The following is a 6,395-nucleotide window of genomic DNA, read 5'->3' as shown; positions in this document are numbered from 1 at the left end:
GTTTTGCAAAACCATGGGTGAAAACCATCAACACTTCAAAATGGACTAGGTTTATTGAATCTGCTAGAAATTTCAAAAATGGTCCCTACACTTGTAAAACTTGATTTTTTTGGCACTTTTAAGCCCCGTTAACCCCATTTCAAGGATCTAAAATAAAGTTAAAGTATAGGGAACTTAAAATATGCTCAAAAACATCTCGGATATCGGTTCGTTTGGTTGTACGGTTGCGTTATTCGCTTAATTACGACGGAAGTCGTAACGAACGCAAAAACGATCCAAATTAAGCGACGAATGGAATTTTATCATGCCAAACACTAAAATAAAATATTTTAATGCTTACATAAATTTTTGGATGTCCGGATGTATTCAGAACGTAAGTTATGCGCGAAAATGCAAACTTATGCACTTTTTGACGCTTTTAGTTCCTGAATGAGCATAAAGTTTATTTTAGCATACCAAACCCCTCAAAGCCTATTTCTAAGCTATGTAAAGGTTATTTAGGGTATGTTTAACTTATGATCAAGTTCCGGAGTGTTCGTTACTATACAAATCGGTATAGTTTCGCAGTTTGACATAAATAGTCCCTGCGATCGAACAAAGTTGATTTTAACACACCAAACCATCCAGAACTTATTTCTAAGTTATGTGGAGGTTATTTAAGAGATGTTAAGCCTATTTCACTATTCCGGAGTGTTTGTTGCATTAAACTGGTTATATTTACGCATCAGTGCACGTATAACCTTCCGGAAAGCGATTTAGAGCTTGAAATTGGAATTGAATCGAATTGTAAAATCACCAAACATAAATACACACAAAATAACACCAAAGCACATATAATAACACCAAAGAACATTGTTTTATTAATACTCAACATTGTTTTATATCGTACATCGATTACAGAGCATAGTTGTCACACCAAGTAAATTCACCAATGGGTGAAAAGATCACAATTAAAGGAGATAAACCATCTAGATCCACAAAATTCATCTATGTGATGAAAACAAAAAGTTATATAAGAAAAGGATCATTAGTTTATTTGATTTCTATAATCACTAACACTAAAGGAAAAGAACTGAAAGATATTCCAGTAGTATCTCAGTTTTCAGACGTATTCCCAGAAGAATTACCAGGACTACCGCCGGACAGGGAAGTAGAATTCAGAATCCACCTACTACCAGGAACAACACCAATCGCCAAAGCACCTTACCGATTGGCACCCGCCGAAATGCAGGAACTGAAGAAACAATTAGATAAATTGTTGGAAAAAGGATTCATACAGCCAAGTTCATCACCATGGGGAGCACCGATTTTATTCGTTAAAAAGAAAGACGGATCGATCCGTATATGCATTGACTACCGCGAATTGAACAAAGTCACGATTAAGAATCGGTACCCATTACCGAGAATCGATGATCTGTTCGATCAATTGCAAGGAGCTCGATTTTTCTCTAAAATCGATTTAAGGTCAGGATATCATCAATTAAAGGTACAGGAAGAAGACATTCCTAAGACCGCATTTAGAACAAGGTATGGCCATTATGAATTTACTGTCATGCCATTCGGTTTAACCAATGCCCCAACTGCATTTATGGACATGATGAATCGAATATGTAAGCCATATTTGGATAAATTCATAATTGTCTTTATAGATGATATTCTTATTTACTCTAAGAGTAAAGAGGAACATGCAAAACATTTGCACGCCATTCTAAGTTTATTAAGAAAGGAAAAGCTTTATGCTAAGTTTTCGAAGTGCGAGTTTGGTTAGAACAGGTACAGTTTCTTGGACACTTAGTAGATCATGAAGGAATTCATGTGGATCCCACCAAGATCGAGGCAATTACCAAATGGAAAACCCATGAGTCACCAACCGAGGTTAGAAGTTTCTTAGGATTGGCCGGTTATTATAGAAGATTTATTCGAGATTTTTCCAGAATAGCAATTCCCTTGACTAAGCTAACCTGTAAATCTGTTAAGTTTGAATGGGGACCAAAACAAGAAGAAGCCTTTAGAATTCTTAAGCAAAGATTAACCCACGCGCCCATACTAGCATTACCAGAAGGCATGCTTGTAAAACAAGGTTTCCAAGGCCGAGTAGTCGCTACAAGGTAGGCTGCCGAGGCGACTTTCTCTAACTCCGCCTAATTACTCGGAATCGATCAAACGCGGTCAAACTCGGCCAAAATCGGATCTAGTAGGTCAATCGGGCCTAGTTTAACTTAAAAAATAATAAAACATAATTTATATGACTATCATATTAAATAATGAATATCATGTTCACATATTTTGTTATAAATATTAGTAAATTTATGTTATGAGACATATATTTAATTTCTGAAAACTAATTTCTTTATAATTTAACATGTCCGAGTACTCCCCGAGTACTCTCCGCCTATGCCGAGTACTCTCAACTCCCCCATCAACCGACTAGGGAGCGCCTAGTGACTTTTGCAACCATGGGCAGAAGGAACTGAAGATTTTGTAGTCTTCTGTGACGCTTCTAAGTTAGGTTATGGATGTGTGTTAATGCAACGCCAAAAGGTTATAGCTTATGCATCTAGGCAACTTAAGAATCATGAAGAGAATTATTCAACCCATGATTTAGAATTAGGAGCTATAATTTTTGCCCTTAAGATTTGGAGACATTACCTTTATGGTAGTAAGTTTAGTATTTTCACCGACCATAAGAGTTTAAGGTATGTTTTTGGGCAAAAGGAACTGAATATGAGGTAAAGACACTGGATGGAAATACTTAGTGATCATGATTGTAATATCCAGTATCATGCAGGAAAGGCAAATGTAGTGGCTGTTGCTTTAATCCGAAAGTATCATGAAAAGCCAAAAAGGGTACGTTCTCTTAAATTAAATCTACAAGTAGATTTAAATGAGCAAATTAGAAAGGCACAAGAATTAGTAATCAAGGATGATACTGAAAAATTAAAAGGAATGATCAAGGAATTAGAACAAGGAACAGATGGAATTTAGAGATTCCATAAGAAAAAAATGTGGATACCTAAATTAGGAAACCTACGCCACCGTATATTAGAAGAAGCCCATAAGTCTAAATATACAATGCATCCTGGAAGTGATAAGATGTATCAGGATTTAAGAAAGAATTTCTGGTGGATAGGAATGAAAAAGGATATAGCTCCTTATGTTTCTAAGTGTTTAACCTGTTCACCGTCCCTACTCATGAACATCATTCACATTTTGAAAATACTCATTTATCTTGTAAAACCGGTATCTTTAGTATGAATCATTCGTAACTATTTGAGTTCCTTGAAATCCATCCGTAACGTGATCTAGAAATATGAGTTTTCGTTCATCGAAAAATTGTTTACTTTTGCAAAACTTGCATGTCTTTCCACCCCCAAAAACATTTATAAAAATGTAAAACCGTAAAAAGAGGGGTTACGAACTCACCTAGATTTCCATATGCAAAGCTAGCTAATTACGACTTCGTGATTTCGTTTCCAAGACGAGATTCACTAGCGTGCATTCTACAATATTCCTAACACGGAATATCTTATAAGTTTCTAAATAAACGCAGTGACTAATCTACGTGTCATCGAGCTCTACCGAATCGTTAACCGAACGATTCGACGATAAGTTGTTAACTTAACGAAAATGATTAAGTTAAACTTTGTTTAGTTTGTTTATTGTTAGTAATAACTAATAAGACTTAGAAAGACTTAGTTCTCGAGAGATTTAGAGTGTATAAATATTTATAAAAATATATAAATATATCGGTATAATTGCGTTAGTCGTCCCGAGAAATCATATGTGTATAAAAGAATATTTATATGAAAATAACATATAACAAACTCGTATTATGTATCGCGTCTCGTATGATATTTGTCGAAATATATGTGTACCCCGATTAGGCGTTTGAAATAAATATAATAGCTATATTTATTTTATAAAAAGATCGAGTTGTTGGATGTTTAAAATAAATCTATACTATATTTATTTTTACAAACGAATATGAGTCGCTTGACGTTTGAAATAAATATATATAAAATATATTTATTGTTATAAAAGAATTCGTGCTGTACGGTATTTGAAATAAATATATAAACTATATTTATTTTTATAAAATGAATTCGTGAATTGTTTGATATTTGGAATAAATATAAAAACTATATTTATTTTATAAAACGAAGGCGTTTCGGCGTTTGAAACAATATAAATAATTATATTGAGTTTATAAAAGATTTGTCGAATTTCCGAAGTTTAAAATAAATATTATATTTATTTGTTGTCGAAATAATTTTCGTATCGTTGTTTTCGAAAGTTGTAAAGTGTCGTCGTAAGAAATACTATATTTTTATTTGTTTTTATAAAAGTTTCTCGGATCCAAATAGTTTCGTCTTATAATAACACGCGTTTTGGTTTCGGATTTTCTCGAAAAACGGGCAGTGTTTCCTCTGTTTTTAGATGCCCCCGACAACACAAGTTGTCGTTATTTTTTTCAAAATTCAACAATATTCAATCATAATATATGTAATTTGTCAAATATATCGAAACGTAAACTATATTCTAATCGTTCGGTTCGAGCTCGTTTTCACGAAATAAATAAAAACTATGTAAAAACAATGTAAATATTAATCGTGACGCTAAATTCTTTACCAAATCTTTCACGTCGAGACGTTTGACTGATTTGACCGGGTTGGACCGAGTTGACTAACAGTTGACCCGAGCATTGAACTGAACCTCAATTTTGACCAAAACTGTACCGAGCTACCTATTGACTTATCGACCGAACCGAATCTGAAACCGACCCGTTAACTGTTGACCATGCTTAACCTGTTGTAGACCCGAAGATCGAGACTCGACCCGTTGACCGTCTTTGACCAGTCAACCTGACGTGTTGACTGGTTTGACTTTGTTTGACCTGAACTCCTTGTTGACGGCTGTTGACCGAGCCTGAAATAAAGTACCTGCGTCTGACCCTAAGCGGACTGAGATCGTAAAAGAAAAAAATAAATAAATAACTGAACCATCTCCCAGCTGTGATTTGTCGGTGTGGCTCCGGCGGCGAGCGCCGCCATCGGCCGCCACCACCATTTCATCATCACCATTAGATTCACCGGAAACAAGAACAGCACTCACCGATAATACTCGGATCTGAAGTGATCTTGCAGAAAAAGAAGGAACAGGAACGCGTGTACTTACCGGAAAAACTCGTCGGAATAAAATGCCATTGTCGGAGTTCAACAGGTCGCCCTTGTCGCCTGAAAAGCTACCGCCGTCACTCCTTCGCCTCCGATTTCTCTCGCTTCTCAATCTCTCTCTCTTCTGTTTTGTAGCCGCTGCACCACCACCGGACGGAGGTGGTGGTGATCCGTTTTGTAAATCGAAAATGGGGTCAGATGCGATGTGGGTTTTTCGGAATCCACGCTGGTTTGCCGACCGATAATCCGGCTTTGGTCGCTGGCAAGGTTCACGAGAGAGACATTGATGCAGAGTGCTGGTGACCTACCGGTGATGCTCCGGTGGTCGGGTCAGACGAATGAGAGGAAGAGGGGAAGGGTTTTGGGGTGTTGTATGAGTGTTCTAAGGGAAAGTAAGGTGTTATGTGTGTGTGCAGATGATTTCGAGAGGGAGAGGAGAGTGTTGTCTGCACAAGAAAATGAGGATCAAGAGGGGGTATGGACCCTTTTATAAGGATGTTGAGAAAATCTTATAAAGATCTTGTGGCTTCTATTTTTGAGACAAGAATCTCTATAAGATTTTGTTGAGATTTTGGAGAGATTTTGTAAGATTTTAAAGAGATCTTGTATAGATCTTAAAGCAACCAAAAATATACAGTTTGGTTGTGTGTATGTATAGTATAAACGAGAGAGAGTGAGGAAAAATAAAAGAATTGTTTGCTTTTTCTTCACCATTATATATGTGTATGCATGTTACATATACATGTAATTATTATAAAAACCATCATTTCGTTGTAGACACACATATTAAATTGCCAAAATTATATATGACCATAATTTAATGCATATACATAAGTATCCATATATAAATAACTTTTGAAATGCTTCGCTAGCATTTTGAGTTTTTAAATGACTATCGTTGGTGCTTGTCAAAATGAATATAATCCTTTAAAAATCACCCGTGTATGTACTGACTTCGCACGAATACGTAAGCTTTTGCTCCGTGTGGAGTGATCAAATTTGTAGTATAATTAACTATACTGTGTTTAACGTGTCTGCTCTCATTGTATTAATGTTTGAAAGTTGTACGGATAATGACCCGAATAGACAGGTTGTCACATTCTCCCCCTGTTGCAGAAATTTCGTCATCGAAATTTAGTCTATGTTATCTCCTCAGAGTTGTGTTATGTGTAGGTAAATACGAATAGTATCAAAGTGGATGACCACGAAATCGGATCAAGG

General features: G+C 35.9%; 1 long non-coding RNA gene across 1 annotated transcript; it reads right to left on the bottom strand.

The window, feature by feature from the left end:
* Nucleotides 1-4,477: 4,477 nt before the first annotated feature.
* On the bottom strand, nt 4,478-5,870 carry LOC110873706. The gene is made up of 2 exons (XR_002555348.2): nt 5,176-5,870; nt 4,478-4,961 (listed from the first exon to the last, which is right to left on the bottom strand). It is a non-coding gene; the product is annotated as an uncharacterized LOC110873706 (long non-coding RNA).
* Nucleotides 5,871-6,395: the final 525 nt, after the last annotated feature.

This window comes from Helianthus annuus, chromosome 8 (assembly GCF_002127325.2).
Source record: "Helianthus annuus cultivar XRQ/B chromosome 8, HanXRQr2.0-SUNRISE, whole genome shotgun sequence".
Taxonomy (NCBI): Eukaryota; Viridiplantae; Streptophyta; class Magnoliopsida; order Asterales; family Asteraceae; genus Helianthus; species Helianthus annuus.
The sequence above is the reverse complement of the archived record's forward strand: the minus strand, read 5'-3'. Positions and strand labels throughout refer to the sequence as shown.